Source organism: Bombina bombina, chromosome 8 (genome assembly GCF_027579735.1).
Source record: "Bombina bombina isolate aBomBom1 chromosome 8, aBomBom1.pri, whole genome shotgun sequence".
NCBI lineage: Eukaryota > Metazoa > Chordata > Amphibia > Anura > Bombinatoridae > Bombina > Bombina bombina.
This window is the reverse complement of record NC_069506.1, coordinates 102623143-102646311: the sequence shown is the minus strand read 5'-3', so window position 1 is coordinate 102646311 and position 23169 is coordinate 102623143.

The window sequence follows — 23169 nt, the reverse complement described above, 5'->3', positions numbered from 1 at the left end:
TCTCTTCTAGTATCCAACAATCTATTCCTATTATAGCCTCTGGCTGATAATCTCTCAATTAGCTCATCAGATTGTTTTTGATAAATTTAATCTATTTCTGTATTGCGTCGTAATCTAATGAATTGTCCCCTTGGAATGGCATGGATAAGGTGTGGAGGATGGCATGAACTCGCATGTAATATAGTGTTACCAGCAGTTGGCTTTCTGAATGTCCTGGACACTATTTGCTTGTTCTCCACATCCCCCTCCAATGTCACATCCAAGAAGTCAATACTTGTACAGCTGTAACCACCAATAAAGGTTAAACACATATCATTATCATTCAGAAAACCAAGAAAAAGATCAAAAGATGTCTTATTGAAAGGTTCATCAACGATGACAATCAAATCGTCAATAAATCTTTTATAAAAGATTATATTCTTGGTATTTTCAGATTTGTCAGAGTTGTATAAAAAGTTTAATTCCCAAAAGCCAACATACAAATTTGCGAAACAGGGGGCAAATTTTGCCCCCATCGCTGTTCCACAGCATTGTAGGTAATAGTTATCGTTGAACATCAAAAAATTATGAGTTAAAACAAACTCTAATATTGAACAAATGAACATCTTCACCTCATTGTTATATGCTGTAAATTTGTCAAGAAAAAACCTTACTGCCCTGATACCTAATGTGTGGGGTATACAGGTATAAAGTGAAGCAATATCCACAACTGCCCAAGAGTATGTATTTTCCCACTCAATGTTTTTTAGACAATCTAAAAGATGAGCAGAGTCTCTTAAATAACTGTACAGATTCTTAACTAGCGGTTGTAGGATGGAATCTAACCATTCAGATAATGGCTCAAGTAAGGACCCAATACCCGACACTGTGGGCCTACCTGGTGGCAGCTCAGGATTTTTATGGACTTTGGGTAAATAATGAAATAAAGGTGTCACCAGAAAATCTGGAACTAAATATGACAAGTCTTCCTTTTTAAAGACACCAAGATGAATACCATCATCCAGAAGCATAAGTAACTCCCTCTTAAAGCTGACCGTAGGGTTACCATTAAGCAATTTGTAGGTAGAAGTATCACTTAATTGGCGTAAAGCCTCTCCAAAGTAATCTTCTTTGTTAAGAATAACAATGTTTCCTCCCTTATCGGAGTTTCTAATCACTATTTCATGATTACTCTGGAGAGACTCCAAAGCCAGTCTTTCACAAAGTTTTAAATTTTGCTTATCAGGTTTTTTGGACACTGCTAGCTCAAGTAATTCCTTTTCAACACACTTTTGAAAGGTATTAATTGCATTGCCTCTAAATTGTATTGGATAGAAATCAGAGCCCGTTTTTCTTGGACCTGGGGGCTGTGATTGCTCAATTGTATTATCACAACCCTCTTGTAAATCAATCAGGGTTCCCAATGTACAAGCATCCTTAAATGATACGTCATTTTGGCCCAAAACATTACTGGTTGTAACCATATCTAAACCAACGTATTCTACATTACTATTATTAGGGGCAGGTTGCAATTCAAAAAATCTTTTAAGAGTGAGTTTTCTCACAAATCTATTGATATCAATTAGAGTGTTAAACGGAGAAAATTCTTTAGTTGGGGCAAAACCCAAACCTCTACTCAATAGATTTGTTTGATCCTCAGTCAGAACATGTTTAGACAAATTTATCACATTGAGTCTGGAAAGTCCCAAATTCTTTATCCTTATTTCTTTTTTCTTTTTGTTCTTTGATCTTCTGACCCTCCTAAAGGGACTCGCTCCTTCTTGTCTTTTTTCTGGGACACTTCCTTTTTTGCCTCTTTTTTAGAATCTTTAGGACGGGCTTCCCCAGCATCTTCATCCGTACTGACCTGCAGAGAACGAGAAGAAAGAGAGGACACAGAAGAGACAGAAGATGGGGAAGAAGATAGGGAAGAAGAGCTGGCTGATTCTGGATCTGAGGTATCAGCATCAGTGGACGTGAACACCACTTTCTTCTTGTTCTTATTTTTTAAGATAGGTTTTAGTCCTTTATCTTTATCATTTTCTTTCTTTTTTTCACCCTTTATTCTGCCACGATTGGGATTATATTTCCAAGCTTTCTTTTGAAATGTAGGCCACTGATAGACTCTATTAGTTTCATAGTCCATCCTGTCCCTATGGACTTTTTCTCCTTTTCTTTCGGCCAATATGGAATCCAATTTGTCCACATGCTCTTTCATCACTTTCTTATGTTAAAGAAATTTTTCATGTGTTTCAAATTTCTTAAGTTCTTTCTCTATATCCTCCATTCTTTCTTTGATGCCAATTCTTTTGAGCTGTTTACATCGGATCAGAATCTTCAATAACTTTAAAGAGCACTCAGATAGAACATCATTCCATTCCAAAATGATATCCTGATTCACAATTTCAAAGGTGGGGAACTTGTTAATTCTCAGCCCCCTTGGAACCCGGTCATGTTCGACATACTGCTCAAATGCTTCAATGTCCCATGTGAGCCTTAAATCAGAAATTAGCAATTTTTCCAAAGCCTTAAACTGAGACTCCATGCCTGGACTAAACCCCTCAGAACGTTCAGAGGAAAAGACCAGTTGAAACAGCTCCCTCCTAGCCTCAGCATCATACAGAGAACTTGATAATATTGTGTTATCCAAATCCATATTTCTTGCACTAATCACAAAAAATTAGTGATTATATACTGCCTTAAAAAACCAATGCCCAAATGCAAAAAAAAATGTGCCAATATATTAGTCAGCCCAAATATGCCTTTAGATAATTATAGTGATTCCTTATAGAGATATTCAATGTCAGTCCACAATGATCCGTTATACACTTAGCAAAACTTTACAAATGAAGCAATTCCACTTTAAAGCCTGAGCATATTTTTCACACTCATATACAATTGTTACGTGAAATCAAGACTCATATACATTCAGTAAAAAAAACATTTGCCAATTTTAGCAAATGATAATGTCTTGCATAAATACGTTGAAAACTACAGGTTTGTGTCTAAAAAACCAGTCACCTTAGCTTCCAAATTGGCTCCTAGCTGTGTAACTAATACTCTTAGACGTAGAGGTGTGAACTGGTTAAACAGAAAAGGAAACTTTAGATGTGGTATGAGAACATGTCTGACTTGTGACATGATGGAAGTCACTAACAGATTTAGATCCTCAGTGGATAATGGAATTTATTATATTTTGTTTTATGCCAATTGTAAGACAATATTTGCAGTCTATATGCTGGAATGTAAACATTGTAATATTCAATACGTTGGAAAAACGACAAGGGAAGTAAATACTAGGATCAGGGAGCATGTTAACGATGTGAAAAACTACAACAAAGATTCTGTGGTGGCCAGATACTTTAATCTCTTTCATTTCACTGATAAGGGTGATTTCTCTGTGAGAATTATTGATGTAGCTAATACACCAACTAGAGGTGGTAACAGGTATAAGATACTGGACAGAAAAGAGCTATTTTGGATATATAAACTAAAATCCAGAACCCCAATGGGTTTGAACCTTGAGTGGGATATTAGCTATTTTGTCTAAAATGTTAGCTGCCCCTTTAAGGTATAAGATATATCTATGTCTCTTATTAGAAACATGGGACATTTAATACAAAAAATTCTGAGAACATAACGAATCTAGTAACTCTATAACTGACCCTTCAGGGCTATCTATGTGGGTTAATGGTATACACAGTGGTTGAATTGAGCAAACTTTCAGAGATTCAAATATACGTTCAAACACTCCCATACATTGTCCTGCTGAGTTGGTTATTTTATGATCCAATATAAGTGTATAGAAATTACATTAACATAAGAATAACTTGATGAATACTAAAAGCAGTATATTACACTTTATTGCCATTTTGTATAATGGATTTGTTGTGACATTTATGTGTGGCACTGTCACTTTAAATATCTGGCTAAGTAATACAGGTTCAAATTTCTTGCTAAATATAGCCTATATTTCTTTATCTTTACATATCCACCTTCTATGATGCATGAAGTATATAAATTTACTAATTCTGAATGTTTTGAAATTGTAAATAGGATTCATATAGACATATGGATTTAAGGAACACCATGAATAAGTTGTTTATTTATTTATTTTATTGCAAATAATTTTTTTTTGTATAAAATAATATAATGGTGTTGCTATTAACGTTATGATTTTTGAGATATCTTTTGCCTCAGGTCTTGATATTGAGAACTTGTATAATAATATGAAGTGCATTTTTGTTTTTAACTGTTTTGTATAAGTGCCAGGTGTTTTGTTTTTTTTAATTACCTGGGCAGTTATATAATGTAGGCTTCAGAGTATTATCCTCAGTCTATGATGAAGCGCCACTAGAGGGCGCGAAACATGTCAGACGTTTTGTCCATTCTTGCTTGCATGTAGTCTTACATGTGAAATAAAGGTATTTCGTTTAAATTATACTGCCGTGCTGCTCTTGTAATTATTTTTATGTATTCTTAGCAGTTGGTTTCTGCTTTTTGAGCATTGCACCCTTTGCCCTTTTGCTATGCCCTTATGCCGGTATTATGTGGCGTCTGACGTCACTATTGTGAGCCTAGGAGGCGCCCGGTACGGAGTTTGAAGCGGCTAGCCGACACGTTTGTAGGGTATTAATAGCGTCTTCTTGCTAGACTTGTGCTATTATGTCCTGAAAAAACCCTTAATGACCAGTGACATACAGGGTACATCGTGGTCATTAAGGGGTTAAGAACGTAGTAGCTTGAGGTGAAATATGACTAGGGGGAACAAATTGTGACTTAGTTTTAAGTATGTCACGCCAATTTTTAGTATTAGATTGGTCCATATTCTCAGATATGTTAACATCTTCTTCAAGTAAAGCTATTAAATCATTCAAGGCAGATTGATCTGCAGGGGATAGACTATTGGGATCTTCTGTGTTCGAGAAATACTTTTTTAGTAGAACTTTCCTAACAAAAAAATGTGTGTCTTTGATGGCCTCGAACTTATTAATATGGTTAGAAGGTACAAAGGATAAACCTTTCTTAAGTGCAGATAGATGTGTGGTAGTGAGTACTTTGTTAGATAAATTGATGATTATCATCTGAATCACTATTATCTATTTCTTCTTGTGTAACTGGTTCTTGTGAGGTTGTGATTTCTGACTGAAGCGGACCTGTCGTCTGGTTTGTGGGTGTCTTACCTCTCCCTCTTCTGGTCCTACGTCTAAAGGGAACTTGCTGATGTTAATATGTGGTTTAGATTTAGTATTTTTATTATTAATAAGGATAGATTTAGGGGGAATTTCAGTATCTGATGTTTCTGTGTCTGCAGATTCATATTCTACATCAGTGTTTTCTGAGTCTGATTGTTGGTTTATATTCTTTTTCCAGGTATATACCTTTCCCTGAGAATAATCATTTAGGTCCCTGTCAATCTTTTTTTCTGTCAAATCTCTCCACATCAGTTTTAATTTTATTATATGATTTTTGAAAATCATCTCTTGTTTCATACTGTTTTAGATCTTCACTCAGTTTATTGATTTCTTGTGTTACAGAATTTAGTTTATCAGTTGCATGTTCTATCAAATAACCAATGAGCTTGAGTGAACAATCTGTTAATGCTTGTTCCCATTTAGTCATTAATTCTGGTTTTAGATTATAAAAAGAAGGAAATAATTTAAGGCGTAAACCTCTCAGTATGACACCATTCTTATGATAGAAATCGTACATTCCCAGACTCCATTGGCCTTTAATCTGTTTTTTCCTAATCTTTTTTAAATCCTTTAATGATTGTTACCATTCCCCAGTTACCTCTCTTTCTATAGTACTCTTATTGTTTAGGTCAGAAGTGAGTTTACCTATATCCTCTGACCATAAGATCAAATAAGATCATGGTATCTGTGCTCTAGTTGCTTAGAAAAAAGATGCTGTAATTGCACCTAAAACGTAATATAATATAATAGAGTAAAGAACTGGCACTAGATACAGTGTGTGGTAGTGGAATAAATGGATTAAAAATCCGGTGCTAACCCCACAGATAAATTCAACTTCGATAGATAAAGGCCAAAGGACCTCAAGTGAGGGGTTTAATCAGCCCTCATTCCTACAAATAGTAAAGATTTAAAACTTAAATTTTAATGAGTATAAGTTAAAAAGTCGTGTTGTTAAAACTTTTTAACTTATACTCATTAAAATTTAAGTTTTAAATCTTTACTATTAGTAGGAATGAGTGCTGATTAAACCCCTCACTTGAGGTCCTTTGGCCTTTATCTATCGGAGGGGGGGGGGGCATGATATAGTCACCTACCATAGTATGGGTGCAATATTTGAACATGAGATATTAAATGTTAAGGGGCCAATTTATCAAGCTCTGTATGAAGCTTGATGCCCCTGTTTCCGCGCAAGCCTTCAGGCTTGCCGGAAACAGAAGTTATGAAGCAGCGGTCTAAAGGCTGCTGCTCCATAACTTGACCGCCTACTCTGAGGCCGCGGACAGAAATCAACCCAAACGAATATGATCGGGTTGATTGACACCCGTGCTAGTGGCTCTGCAGTGGGCGGCATTGCACAAGCAGTTCACAAGAACTGATGGTGCAATGATAAATGCTGACAGCATTTATCGATGTGCAGCGGACATGATACGCTACATCATATCATGTCCGCTCGCACTATGATAAATCTACCCATAAAAGTCAATACTGACAGTGATTGTGCAAACATTTGTTAAGAGGATAGTAAACACTAAGGGCCAGATTACAATAGAGCGCAAATTCATGCTTCTGCTTGATCTTTAATTGCGCTAGAAGTAATCTTTTTGCACTTGTCAGGTTGCTCTCATATTACAAGTTGAAAGTAAAATGTTTTTGCGTGCACGTTCATGTATTACCCCATAGAAATTTTTGGAGAAAAAAGTAAAAAAAAAAAAACACTCTCGAGCAAACCTGATCACATATTCTTATTTGCGCTAAACAGACATGAAAATATAAATATTTCACATTCCAATGTTCTGCACATAGCAGAATATGTTCTATTTATTCATAAATACATATTTCTAAATATATCTAATGGTATTTTGGTACAAAATATATCTATACTTTTATTTATCTGTTTATATGTGTAAATATGTCTGTAAATACATATATACATATATATATATATATATATATATATATATATATATATATACATACTTATATATACATAATTAAATATACATGTATATGTATGTATCTCTATGTTAAATGCCTGCCTGAGACCTCATATCTTTGAGTACTTATAACTTTTGTGTGTAATATATATATTTTTGTAATAATTTTTATAAGATAGTGTTATTTTGAGTGCAACTATAGTTTGTAATGTATTTTTTATGTGTTCTTCATGGTAGCAATTTAGCTCTTAGAAAAATAACCAATCTCTGGTTAATTTTCTAAAAGTGCTCCAAATGCCCTCAAAAAAGAGGGAATTAGTTTATTTAAAAAAAAATTTGCTTTTTTTTTTTTAAATAAAAAAACAACTGCACTAGGCAGTTTTTGGGGTCTAAAGTTGGTGAGAGTGGGGTGTTAGAAAAAAAATGTGCCTTTACATTGCGGACTATGGGAACTGTGTGTTCCCAGTAAATATATATGTATATGACTATATACTGTATTTATGTGTTAATATGTGTATATACATACTTATATATTTACAAGTGCTGCAATTGCTGCGTTACTCACCCTATTCACTGCGCTTAGGTTCTGATAACATAACGAGGCTCCTATTGGAGCCTATGGAAGCACCTTCTCATAAGTGCAATGCTTCCCAGCAATGTGAACGCGAGCTTACATTGCTATTAACATGTAATACTAGCACACATTAGCGTGCAGTATTACACAGTAGCGATATTTAGCGCTCCACTTGTAATCCGGACCTTAGTGTCTATGAAGCAATGGGCACTGCCATGTTGTAACTTAGGTTTCTTTCTCTGCTGTGGCCAATTACAGGCAGTTAAAGGATTACTTTCTGTTATAATTTTTAAGCTAAACAACTAACATATTACAGTTAATAAACATTAATTAAAACCTACTGATCTATATTTTCTCCAAAACAAAGTTTCATAACGTTCTAAAAGTTATATATTTTATTCGCCGATGATGTCACGTTATCCTGCCCACTATTTTCAGCACTGCATGTTCAAAATACTTAAACCAATAACTTTGTGTTTAAAGCGCCATTTTGAAACCTAGGTATTGTAAACGGATTGGTACAGAGCAAAGGATACCCACGGAGTGGGTTTGGAAAACAATTAAATTTGCAGACAAGATTTCTGATATACGGTACAGATATGTTAATGAAATGCTATTGATAAAAAGCGTATTTGGGGTAGTTAGTTAGTAACAGGCATAGAAAATATTTACTTACAGTGGCCCTTTAATAATAGGTCACTACAGTGTGCAGCCAGTGGCTGTGTAGATTATAACAGTGTTCTGCACTTCCATTTCTAACAGGAACTGAAAAGTTGACAATATCAGAATGAAATTACAGGGAAAGGGGACAAAATAAATAATTTAAGTATATTGCAGTGTATATATATATATATATATATATATATATATATATATATATTAGTTTATCACTTTATATTACCATCTCCAAGTGTTTAATCTCACAAGCAGCCTCTTGTGCAATGTTAAATGCAAGCGATGCCAGGCAGACAGGTTCTCAGGAGCAAACCTTGTCAGCCTGGCTTTTGATAAATGGGGGCCTATATGTTTATATGTTGCCAAAACCTTGGTAAATCGAATCAGTCCATTCTACCAGATTACATGGAAAAGCAACACACAGTTCTCCAGTTTATCTTTTTAGAAATCAATATAATTCAAGAAGAAAAAATTCTGGCAAAGATAAAAGGACGGAAGGGAGGACCAGTCCTTGATCTAATGTCTCTGAACAAATACTTGAATGTGGAAAAACTTCAAGGGGTAAATTTACTATTGTGCGAGCAGACATGATAAGATGTAGCATACGCTGTCGGCATTTATCATTGCACCGGCCGTTCTGGTGAACTGCTTGTGCAATGCTGCCCCCTGCAGATTCACGGCCAATTGGCCACTAGCAGGGGGTGTCAATCAGCCCGATCGTATTCGATCGGGCTGATTGCTTTCCGCCACCTCAGATGTGGCGTACGAGTTAAGGAGCAGGCCGAACTGAAGCGGAGTGGGTCGGAAGCAGCATCCGCTGCTTCATAAATCGACCCCCAAGAATGAATCTCTATTGACTCTGGTATGACATTCAAATTCTTTACTTTAATATGCAGACATTGGGGGGTAGTTATCAAGCCGTCAACCTCAAATACGCTGGAATTCCGCAGCGTATTTGTGGCGAGGCTGATTCGCCTTAGTTATCAAAGGCTAGAGACTGGCAAAAGTAGAATTTTGTGACGTAAACTTCGATCCGCCGGACTCAGTCCGACACAGATCGATTCTTACGTCACTCCAGATGTTACGCACACAAGTGCTGCACAATCTGACTACTTTTGCTAGTTATCAAATGACTAGCAGGTACGCTCGGCACTTTTCCGGCCCAGCGCACCTGGTTTTCAATCCGCCGCCCTGGAGGCGGCGGATCCCATAGGAATCAATGGGAGTCTGACCATAGCGAAAGTACAAGTTCGCTGCTGCCAGACATCCCATTGATTTCTATGGGAAACGTCTACACCTAACACCCTAACATGTACCCCGAGTCTAAACACCCCTAATCTGTCCCCCCTACACCGCCGCAACTAAATAAAGTGTTTTCCCCCTAAACCGCCGCTCCCGGAGCCCACCACAAGCTACTCTATACATATTAACCCCTAAACCGACGCTCCCGGAGCCCACCGCAAGCTACTCTATACATATTAACCCCTAAACCGCCGCTCCCTGACCCCGCCGCAACTATAATAAATGTATTAACCCCTAAACCGCCGCTCCCTGACCCCGCCGCAACTATAATAAATGTATTAACCCCTAAACCGCCGCTCCCTGACCCCGCCGCAACTATAATAAATGTATTAACCCCTAAACCGCCGCTCCCGGACCCCGCCGCAACCTACATTATACCTAGTAACCCCTATCCTGCCCCTCCTATACCGCCGCCCTCTATAATAAAGTTATTAACCCCTATCCTGCTGATCCCGCACCTCGCCGCAACTAAATAAATGTATTAACCCCTAAACCTCCGCTCCCGGACCCCGCCGCAACCTATATTAAATTTATTAACCCCTAATCTGCCCCCCTACACCGTCTCCACCTATAATACATTTATTAACCCCTATCCTGCCCCCCACTACACCGCCGCCACTGTAAGAAATTTATTAACCCCTAAACCTAAGTCTAACACTAACCCTAACACCCCCCTAACTTAAATATTAATTAAATAAATCTAAATAATATTTCTATTATTAACTAAATTAATCCTATTTAAAACTAAATACTTACCTTTAAAATAAACCCTAATATAGCTACAATATAAATAATAATTATATTGTAGTTATCTTAGGATTTATTTTTATTTTATAGGTAACTTTCAATTTATTTTAACTAGGTACAATAGCTATTAAATAGTTATTAACTATTTAATAGCTACCTAGCTAAAATAAAGAGAAATTTACCTGTAAAATAAAAACTAACCTAAGTTACAATTACACCTAACACTACACTATACTTTAATAAATTAATCCTATTTAAAACTAAATACTTACCTGTAAAATAAACCCTAAGATAGCTACAATGTAATTAATAATTACTTTGTAGCTATTTTAGGATTTATATTTATTTTACAGGTAACTTTGTATTTATTTTAGCTAGTTAGAATAGTTATTAAATAGTTATTAACTATTTAATAACTACCTAGCTAAAAGAAATACAAAATTACCTGTAAAATAAATCCTAACCTAAGTTACAATTAAACCTAACACTACACTATCATTAAAAAAATTAAATAAATTAAATACAAATAACTACAATTAAATACAATTACATAAACTAACTAAAGCTAAGTTACAAAAAATAAAAAAATAGGTTACAAACATTTAAAAAATATTACAACAATTTTAAGCTAATTACACCTAATCTAAGCCCCCTAATAAAATAACAAAGCCCCCCAAAATAAAAAAATTCCCTACCCTATTCTACATTAAAAAAGTTCAAAGCTCTTTTACCTTACCAGCCCTTAAAAGGGCCTTTTGTGGGGCATGCCCCAAAGAAAACTGCTCTTTTGCCTGTAAAAGAAAAATACAACCCCCCAACATTAAAACCCACCACCCACATACCCCTAATCTAACCCAAACCCCCCTTAAAATAACCTAACACTAATCCCCTGACGATCATCCTACCTTTAGTCGTCTTCACTCAGCCGAGCCACCGATGGAACTGAAGAGGAGATCTGGAGCGGCAGAAGTGATCCTCCAAGGGGCGCTGAAGAAATCTTCCATCCGATAAAGTGATCCTCCAGGCGGCGCTGAAGAAGTCTTCCATCCGGGCGATGTCATCTTCCAAGCGGCGCTGAAGAAGTCTTCTATCCGGGCGATGTCATCTTCCAAGCGGGGTCTTCAATCTTCAATCTTCATCCCGCCGACGCGGAACATCCTTCTTTCCCGACGGACTACCGACGAATGAAGGTTCCTTTAAGGGACGTCCTCCAAGATGGCGTCCCTTCAATTCCGATTGGCTGATAGGATTCTATCAGCCAATCGGAATTAAGGTAGGAAAAATCTGATAAATCTTGATAAAGGCAGCTAACACTGCCGAAACGCGTAGATTTGCTTACTTTTATTACATACTATTTTACACTGATTGTCATATGTTACTAGTCACAGGTTCATTTCGACCTCTATGATAAAAATAGAGAGAGATATATGATTAATCCCTGTGTGTGACTTTCTCTCAGTGCTGTTCTATAACCTTTCCTTCTCACGGCACAAAAAACAGGTTCATTTCTACCTCTTTGAAAGCTTTTGAGGTAGATGTATGAGTAATTCCTGTGTGCCCATCGATTGCATTATATCTGCATTATAGCAATAACTCTCTGCTGCATAGAAAAATCATCTACAATACACAGCGGATATTGCACAGGCCGGAGCCTACTTCTAAAGAAGAAATTTTATATACATTGGGGAGGAGAAAGACGGATCGACATTGAGCTGTTTCAAACAGTTGAAGATTTGTCATCACTGACTTTTCGAAAAACTCGTCGGACACTTGCAAGTATTACTAGGGATATAAAGTGTCTATTTTTTATTGAGACTTTCTTGTTTCAAATTTGTATCTACCTCTGGCTCACAGGATTGGAGGACTCTGACTAGTCAGGTCACGTGATGCACACAGCTCACGGCTCGTTTTTTCATAACTGCTACTAACGGCTAACAGATTGGACTCACTCGATATTTGCTCCTGATACAAGAGCGGTTTGACATTATTAGCTCTTTGTTACTATACTGTTTTTTGGCTGATCGATATATTGCCTTTATTTACATCTCTGCCTAATCAAAGCTATATTTATGTTTTAGATACTTATGCTACAATATTGCATTTATTGTTTTTTAAATAGTTACATTGAATGTATATAGCTTAATTCTCAGCTATATTTTAACTCTATTGATGCCGGCATCTTATATGTATTTTTAACCATCTGTGTATAGTGTATATTATGGTATTCATTACTACGAAATCCACATATGAATAATACATATTTTTTATTAAAACCTTTTATATATCACTTGGCTTTATTCTTTTTAAACTAACAGAACAAATTACCACAGACATTCGTATCTGGTGAGCTCCCATATAGAGCGCTTATCCCACCCCCCTTTCTCATAGGAAAAATCTGATTGGCTGATTGAATCAGCCAATCAGATTGAAGTTCAATCCGATTGGCTGATCCAATCAGCCAATCAGATTGAGCTCGCATTCTATTGGCTGATCCGGTCAGCCAATAGAATGCGAGCTCAATCTGACTGGCTGATTCAATCAGCCAATCAGATTTTTCCTACCTTAATTCCGATTGGCTGATAGAATCCTATCAGCCAATCGGAATTGAAGGGACGCCATCTTGGATGACGTCCCTTAAAGGAGCCTTCATTCGTCGGTAGTCCGTCGGGAAAGAAGGATGTTCCGCGTCGGCGGGATGAAGATTGAAGATTGAAGACCCCGCTTGGAAGATGACATCGCCCGGATAGAAGACTTCTTCAGCGCCGCTTGGAAGATGACATCGCCCGGATGGAAGACTTCTTCAGCGCCGCCTGGAGGATCACTTCATCGGATGGAAGATTTCTTCAGCGCCCCTTGGAGGATCACTTCTGCCGCTCCGGATCTCCTCTTCAGTTCCATCGGTGGCTCGGCTGAGTGAAGACGACTAAAGGTAGGATGATCTTCAGGGGATTAATGTTAGGTTATTTTAAGGGGGGTTTGGGTTAGATTAGGGGTATGTGGGTGGTGGGTTTTAATGTTGGGGGGTTGAATTTTTCTTTTACAGGCAAAAGAGCAGTTTTCTTTGAGGCATGCCCCACAAAAGGCCCTTTTAAGGGCTGGTAAGGTAAAAGAGCTTTGAACTTTTTTAATGTAGAATAGGGTAGGGAATTTTTTTATTTTGGGGGGCTTTGTTATTTTATTAGGGGGCTTAGATTAGGTGTAATTAGCTTAAAATTGTTGTAATATTTTTTAAATGTTTGTAACCTATTTTTTTATTTTTTGTACTTTAGTTAGTTTATGTAATTGTATTTAATTGTAGTTATTTGTATTTAATTTATTTAATTTATTTAATGATAGTGTAGTGTTAGGTTTAATTGTAACTTAGGTTAGGATTTATTTTACAGGTAATTTTGTATTTCTTTTAGCTAGGTAGTTATTAAATAGTTAATAACTATTTAATAACTATTCTAACTAGCTAAAATAAATTCAAAGTTACCTGTAAAATAAATATAAATCCTAAAATAGCTACAATGTAATTATTAATTATATTGTAGCTATCTTAGGGTTTATTTTACAGGTAAGTATTTAGTTTTAAATAGGAATAATTTATTTAAGTGTAGTGTAGTGTTAGGTGTAATTGTAACTTAGGTTAGTTTTTATTTTACAGGTAAATTTCTCTTTATTTTAGCTAGGTAGCTATTAAATAGTTAATAACTATTTAATAGCTATTGTACCTAGTTAAAATAAATTGAAAGTTACCTGTAAAATAAAAATAAATCCTAAGATAGTTACAATATAATTATTATTTATATTGTAGCTATATTAGGGTTTATTTTATAGGTAAGTATTTAGTTTTAAATAGGATTAATTTAGTTGATAATAGAAATATTATTTAGATTTTTTTAATTAATATTTAAGTTAGTGGGTGTTAGGGTTAGTGTTAGACTTAGGTTTAGGGGTTAATAAATTTATTACAGTGGCGGCGGTGTAGGTGGGGCAGTATAGGGGTTAATAAATGTATTATAGGTGGCGACGGTGTAGGGGGGGCAGATTAGGGGTTAATAAATTTAATATAGGTTGCGGCAAGGTCCGGGAGCGGCGGTTTAGGGGTTAAACAATTTATTTAGTTGCGGCGAGGTGCGGGATCAGCAGGATAGGGGTTAATAACTTTATTATAGAGGGCGACGGTATAGGGGGGCAGGATAGGGGTTACTAGGTATAATGTAGGTTGCGGCGGTGTACGGGAGCGGCGGTTTAGGGGTTAATACATTTATAAGAGTTGCGGCGGGGTCTAGGAGCGGCGGTTTAGGGGTTACTAACTTTATTTAGTTGCGGGGGGCTCCGGGGGTGCCGGTATAGGGGGTAGAACAGTGTAGTTTAGTGTGAGTGCTTAGTGACAGGCTAGCAATAAAGCTGTGAAAAAGCCGAAGAGCAGCGAGATCGGATGAGTGATAACTATCACAGTCCACTGCTCATCGCCCCGTACTTGGTGCACGGCTTTTTGACAGCTTTTTTGATAACTTAGGCAAATTTTTTCAGGTCCGCGGCGGCGATGGTAGGCGAGATTAGGCGGGCGTATTGGGCCGGCGAAGGCAAGAAAGTTGACACGTTGATAACTACCCCCCAATAAGGCTAGTCACTGCTTATAATAATAAAATAATAATAATAAATTGTTTTGCTATCAGTTAATGCCGGTTAGGGAGAGATATGTAGTAGTGTTACCTTGATAACTCAGCACAGCACATTTCAAGTTCTGAGAAGTACAAATTACTCAATTTTCAGAGCTAAACTATATGAAAATGGTGCAAAATAAATATTCAAAGTATAATGCAAACTAGTTTTGTGACACATAACTAAACAGTTTATATAAAAATCTCAAGTTGTTAATGTCTATTTAACTACAAAATACTCAGATTTGGGGGCCCATTTAGCAAGCTCCAATACGATCGGGTTGATTGACACCGACGTTGCACCAGCAGTTCACAAGAGCTGTTGGTGCAATGCTGAATGCGGAGAGCGTATTGCTCTCCGCATTCAGCGATGTCTGTTGGACATGATCCGCTAATCGGATCAGGTCGGACAGACATTTGTTAAATAGGTCCCTTGGTGTTAAAGAGAAGCACTATCAAAAAGCAGCACTACCCTTTGTCATTTCAACACCTCCTTGAATTTTCACTAAAGTCTTTAGTAGAACTTAAAGGGGCAGTCTACTCCAGAATTATTATTGTCTAAAAAGATAGATAATCCTTTTATTACCCATTCCCCAGTTTTGCATAACCAACAAAGTTATATAAATACACTTTTTACCTTGTATCTAAGCCTCTGCAAACTGCCCCCTTAAAGGGACACTGAACTCAAATTTTTTATTTTGTGATTCAGATAGAGCATGACATTTTAAGAAACTTTCAAATTTACTCCTATTATAAAATTTTCTTTATTCTCTTGGTATCTTTATTTGAAATTCAAGAATGTAAGTTGAGATGCCGGCCCATTTTTGGTGAACAACCTGGGTTGTCTCTGCTGATTGGTGGATTAATTCATCCACCAATAAAAAAGTGCTGTCCAGAGGTCTAAACCAAAAAAAAAAAATGCTTAGATACCTTCTTTTTCCAATAAATGATTGCAAGAGAACAAAGAAAAATTGATAATAGGAGTAAATTAGAAAGTTGCTTAAAATTGCATGCTTTATCTGAATCACGAAAGAAAAAATTTGGGTTCAGTGTCCCTTTAAGACTTTTTAGCCATTCACTGCTGACTCATAAGTAGCTCCACAATGTTATCTATATGGCACAAATGAACTAGCGCTGTTTAAATTTGAAAAAAATTTGAGATAAGAGGCTGCCTTAAAGGGCTTAAAAATGAGCATATGAGCCTATCTAGGATTAGCTTTCAACAAAGAATGCCAAGAGAACATAGCAAATTTGATTATAAAAGTAAATTGGAAAGTTGTTAAAAAGTGCATGCCATATCATAAAAAATTTGAATAGACTGTCCCTTTAAGACAATAGACTTTTTGTTTTCCTCCATTTGGATGATGTCCTATTAGTGGTCAATAATGAAACTCTTGCAATACACCAGAAATACAGTTATATCTTTTCTACAAGACTGTGTTCGATAATCAACTTCTACAAAAGACAGTTACTACCTTCCAGCAGGTAATTTTTTCAGGAGTAAAACTGCAAACAGATCCAAATTAAATCCATCTTTCACAATCCTAGATCCAGCAGACGAAGAAAGCTATTTCATTAAGATTTTTGGGGCCGATTTATCAAGCTCGCCGGAAATAGAAGTTATGAAGCAGCGAATCTGCAGGGGGCTGGTGCAATGATAAATGCCGACAGTGTATCATGTCCGCTTGCCCATTAATAAATATACTCCTTTGGATGTGTCTTCTAAGAGAAAATGTCCTCTTTCATCCAGTCAAATTGTCAAGGTGACACATGAGACCTTTCCTGATGTATGTTAGCTGCAAATAGAAGCTGATTCTCAGACTCTCAATGACAAATCAATTTTCAGTTCATCTTAAAAAGCACCTGCAACGATGGGTAGACATGAAGAATCTGGCAAGTGGCCTCCCTTTATCAGATCAAGACTGCATTAATTTATCTTCAGATTCTGATCCCTACATTTGGGGAGCACTATGTCAAGATCATTCTGTCTATGTCTAAGGTCTGTGGGATAGTTAAGATTCTGAACTTTTTATCACTATATTAGAGATTTTCAGCTTATTATGGAAGGAGCATTTACCAAGCTACTTTAAGACAGTGTGGTGGCTGAGTTTCATATCAAACATCGAAGAGGAACACAAAGTATGCAGCTGCTTTCAGAGACATGCTATTTTATTGGGGTTCAAAATAATTAATTAACTGAATGGCAGTACATTTTCCTGGTGTACAAAAACTCAGGCAAATCCAATTAGCAGACATCAAGTACTTCAAACAAAGTGCACAGGGCTGTTTTCCTAAACATAGCATTGAGTTAGGGAATTACACAACTAGATTGCATAGCTTCAGAAAGCAACAACCAAATTCCTCCAATCTTCATTCCTTTTCCATCAACAGAATCTCAGGACATAGATGACCTTCAACAAAGGATTATTAACTGGTTTATGTATTTCCTCCAATCACAATAATTCCAAAACTGTTTTGCAGAGTCCAGAGAGAAAATAAGACTCAAGGTGATAGTGATCCTCTTTTGACCAAGAAGTTCTAGGTTTCCTCTGCCCATATGTTTAGTGTTGTAACCTCCATTGATTATTCGTGTTTTCCAGGTGTTCTACATCAGGAGATTATTGCATCCCAATGCTCAAATGTTGTAGCTGTCAGCTTGACTACTGCATGGCCGCGTATTTGAATATCTGACTGGTGGTTACTCAAACTTACCTCAAGCAAGGACATGTATGAGATCCTCTGCTTATATAAATTGTTTACATTTGTCTTTATGGACAGTGCATTATTTTATAACTGTAAACAGTCTTTAATCTTGTCATCTCCATTTTCTGAACAATGGCTATTTTTAACACTCTTAGGGGCCAATTTATCAAGTGCTGGGTAAACATGATTTGCTGTCTGCCCGGCATCATTTAATGTCAACAGCATACACTGTGCAATTCCGCCGCCTGCATATTTGCAGCCAATCAGTTGCTAGCAGGGGGTGTCAATCTTCCCGATCGTATCGGATCAGGATGAGTGCAGTCCGCCACCTAAAAGGTTACGGCCGCTGCTTCTTAACTTTAGTTTCCAGCGAGTCGGAAACTTTGGGCAGATTCAGCTGCATCTGCTGCTTGTTAAATCCGGCCCTTAAAGTTTAAGTTTTAGCAATTTCTGGAACCAAATAGAATCCAATTCTTCTAAGGGTAAGCATGCAAGCAAGCATGGCAGTGATGCAGATCTAGCAGTGTAGAACAAGGTAGGGGGTTATCAGGGGAGAGGGAATATGGTACTATTGCTAATGTGTTCCAATGGCCCACATACAAAGCAATACCTTACTTAAATGTTAAGCATTCACAGAATAGGGCAAAGTCTCAGCACCATATAGATCAATTTAAAATATGTTATATATATATATATCACTGGAAAGGGATACCTTTGCTTCTTTTGCGCAGCTATTAATAACTGCTTGTTTCTGTTAAACAATATCTTTTTCTCATATTGGCATTGATCCTGTTAGCTCACAGACACATTGCAAATACCAAAACTTCTGAGAGAGTGTATTCACCACACTAAGACAAATTGCCAAACACAGTTCAAATAAAGTCCCTGGTCTTACCAGTCAGTTTTGGTGTACAGGAAGGTTAGAGTTTAGGAGTGCTGGCTCAACTGAATGCTTATACCCCTATATTTTGTAATTAACGAAAGATGTTTGTTTTGGATAGGCAGAATTGAAATATTACACTGAACCTAATTTATTTAAAAAAATATATTTTATTAACCCAAAATAAGGATTTATAACATATAATTAAAAAATGATGAATAAATATATGTACCACAACCTATATATATGGTCTTGACAGATGTTTGATGTACTAGTTTATAGTTTTGATATGTTCTTGTAGTGGTTTTGACTTCAGACAAATATATGAACTTCGGATAAATATATGAACTTAAAGTATAAGACTCGTCTAAGTATCGTACCTAGTACGTTGAAAACCTAGTGCAATAGCCTAAAAAAGTCGAATATACAATTAATGTGGTTTAGTAGTAATTTTTAGCACATTTAAATCATTGTGTTGCCATGTATATAATAGATTGTTTTGAGTCTAATAAAAAGATGCAATTGCAGGTATCTACACAACATAGATTGCAGAGATGTCGATCTTAAAATATATATTTTCTTACTATAAATTTCTTTCTAGTGGTCGGCCGACAGGTGTATGAAAACTATATTATCAACTGTATTATCAACATAGAATTATATATTTACAATAGTAGTATCATAGTTTGGTTGAAAAAACCACCGGTTGATTTAAAAATATAAAAATATGTCAATAAAAATATATATAAAAAATATGTTTTTGTTTTAGGATAGTCTTAGACAGTTTGTATCGGATTGTACATATTCTTAGGTAAGCTGTGCTCCTTTTGTTAAATTCGTGTTGCAAAAAGTCCTTGATGTAACTTCCTATCTTAGTGTCAGAGTGAGATCCGTGTGATATTGGACCGTTTGCCAAAGCTCTACGGTCTACAGAGATTATGCAGTAAGGAGCGGTGTAACTTACTGTACTCTTAGCCAATTCTGGAGCCCGGTTCAAGTAGTTCCGCTCTGCTGGTCCTTCTTTGCAAAATGTGGATTCCCCGCTGAGTGTGTGTAGCTTTGTATCCACCTTTGGTTGGTGTAATCCTTTTAGCGGTCTGGTGTTAGACAGGCAATTCCGGAGAAAAAAAAACCACCAAATGTGTTTCAAATGCCTTGATTCAGTCTTTTATTCTTTTACAGCGCTTGCCATGGGAGCGGGTGGATTCAAACCTGGGTTTGAAGCAGGTAGTGCCTTTAGCCGCAGTGAGGTTGGCCTTTTTCAAGCGAGTACAGCTTAAAAAAGGCCAGTGTAACGGCCGAAACGCGTAGCAAACTACTGTGATTTTTCCTAAACTTTCTACGTTCAAAGAACCAACCTCACTGCGGCTAAAAGCACTACCTGCTACAAACCCAGGTTTGAACCCACCCGCTCCCACGGCAAGCGCTGTAAAAGAATAAAAGACTGAATCAAGGCATTTGAAACACATTTGGTGTTTTTTTTCTCCGGAATTGCCTGTCTAACACCAGACCGCTAAAAGGATTACACCAACCAAAGGTGGATACAAAGCTACACACACTCAGCGGAGAATCCACATTTTGCAAAGAAGGACCAGCAGAGCGGAACTACTTGAACCGGGCTCCAGAATCGGCTAATAGTACAGTAAGTTACGCCGCTCCTTACTGCATAATCTCTGTAGACCGTAGATCTTTGGCAAACTGTCCAATATCACACGGATCTCACTCTGACACATGTAAACTAAGATAGGAAGTTACATCAAGGACTTTTTGCAACACGAATTTAACAAAAGGAGCACAGCTTACCTAAGAATATGTACAATCCGATACAAACTGTCTAAGACTATCCTAAAACAAAAACATATTTTTTATTTATATTTTTATTGACATATTTTTATATTTTTAAATCCACCGGTGGTTTTTTCAACCAAACTATGATACTACTATTGTAAATATATAATTCTATGTTGATAATACAGTTGACAATATAGTTTTCATACACCTGTCGGCCGACCACTAGAAAGAAATTTATAGTAAGAAAATATATATTTTAAGATCGACATCTCTGCAATCTATGTTGTGTAGATACCTGCAATTGCATCTTTTTATTAGACTCAAAACAATCTATTATATACATGGCAACACAATGATTTAAATGTGCTAAAAATTACTACTAAACCACATTAATTGTATATTCGACTTTTTTATGCTATTGCACTAGGTTTTCAACGTACTAGGTACAATACTTAGACGAGTCTTATACTTTAAGTTCATATATTTATCCGAAGTTCATATATTTGTCTGAAGTCAAAACCACTACAAGAACATATCAAAACTATAAACTAGTACATCAAACATCTGTCAAGACCATATATATAGGTTGTGGTACATATATGTATTCATCATTTTTTAATTATATGTTAGAAATCCTTATTTTGGGTTAATAAAATATATTTTTTTAAATAAATTACGTTCAGTGTAATATTTCAATTCTGCCTATCCAAAACAAACATCTTTCGTTAATTATAAAATATAGGGGTATAAGCATTCAGTTGCGCAAGCACTCCTAAACTCTAACCTTCCTGTACACCAAAGCAAGATATTTTTGGGGAAAATATCCTAGGAGCAAAGGCTTACCCCACAAGGCAGCGCAAAAAAGTTTTATACTTCACCTACCAAGACTCTTACCAGTCAGTTGCACTGTATAAGGGAATTGTACCTCTCTCCCACTTGGTCGGTCCTCTGGAGCCGTCTGGAGGGCAGTCCGCTTAGTTTGGCTCCAAGTGCCGCAGATTCCTTGCCACTTCTGACTTCTTTCCGCTCCCTTCCTCAACCATGGGCAACAGCTGATGACGTCACTATTTGATCCATACGTTCTGTCTCCCTCTCTCTCTTGCAATGTGCTGGGCTGTCAGTAAACGAAATCCACTTCCAGGGTCTGACTCCACACTCGATGTCTGTGCTCACTTCTCCCCAATAGGTGTATAGCAAGTGGTGTGGTTAAATAAAACTTAACTTTTATTCAGCTCATAGCAGCTTACAGCAAACTGTAGTTAAAATCATTTTATATCATCAACGGCACAGCATAGTGTTTCAAGGGTAGTGTTCCAGCTTACGTGTTTTGGCATTCGCCGTAATCATAGCATAAAGGAACTCTACCTGTGAACCAAATTTATAGCTCTTGCCAATATCCAATTGATTAATTAAAACTTACAAAACTCTTTAACTATCCTATCACTGACTGACTAGATGCTGTGTTTACAACCTTCTTACAGCCTATTTCACCTGTTGGATATAACTTAATAAATCACTGTTTGTTTCTTATTTACCTTAAACTTTGTTATATATATATATACATTCCCTAAATAAAGCAATCACATTTGAAACGTATATAAACCATATAGCTTAGTCTTTTTAAAGTAAACATTCTCTTATACAGTTAACATTTGACTCAACAGTTAGTCAATTAGCTCTTCTGTTTTTTATATATACAATTACAATGTTGCATTCTTATTAAATTTTTACACGCATTTCAATCTCTTTGTCCACAATGTATATAATTGACTTAATCTGTCTATAAACATTAAAGTGAAGGTAAATTTTGGTAAATGAAAGTCCGTTTTTTAAAAAACAGAATTTATGCTTACCTGATAAATTACTTTCTCTTGCGGTGTATCCAGTCCACTGATTCATCCTTACTTGTGGGATATTCTCATTCCCTACAGGAAGTGGCAAAGAGAGCACACAGCAGAGCTGTCCATATAGCTCCCCCTCTAGCTCCACCCCCCAGTCATTCGACCGACGGTTAGGAGAAAAAGGAGAAACCATAGGGTGCAGTGGTGACTGTAGTTTAAACAAGAAACTTTAACCTGACTTAATTGCCAGGGCAGGCCGTGGACTGGATACACCGCAAGAGAAAGTAATTTATCAGGTAAGCATAAATTCTGTTTTCTCTTGCAAGGTGTATCCAGTCCACGGATTCATCCTTACTTGTGGGATACCAATACCAAAGCTTTAGGACACGGATGAAGGGAGGGAACAAGACAGGTAACCTAAACGGAAGGCACCACTGCTTGCAAAACCTTTCTCCCAAAAATAGCCTCCGAAGAAGCAAAAGTATCGAATTTGTAAAATTTGGCAAAAGTATGCAGGGAAGACCAAGTCGCTGCCTTACAAATCTGTTCAACAGAAGCCTCATTCTTGAAAGCCCATGTGGAAGCCACAGCTCTGGTAGAATGAGCGGTAATTCGTTCAGGAGGCTGCTGTCCAGCAGTCTCATAAGCCAATTGGGTAATGCTTTTCAGCCAGAAGGAAAGAGAGGTAGCAGTCACTTTTTGACCTCTCCTCTTACCAGAATAGACAACAAACAAGGATGATGTTTGTCTGAAATCCGTAGTTGCTTTTAAATAGAATTTCAAAGCACGAACCACATCAAGATTGTGTAATAGTCGTTCCTTCTTAGAAGCTGGATTAGGACACAGAGAAGGAACAATGATTTCCTGGTTAATATTCTTATTAGAAACCACTTTAGGAA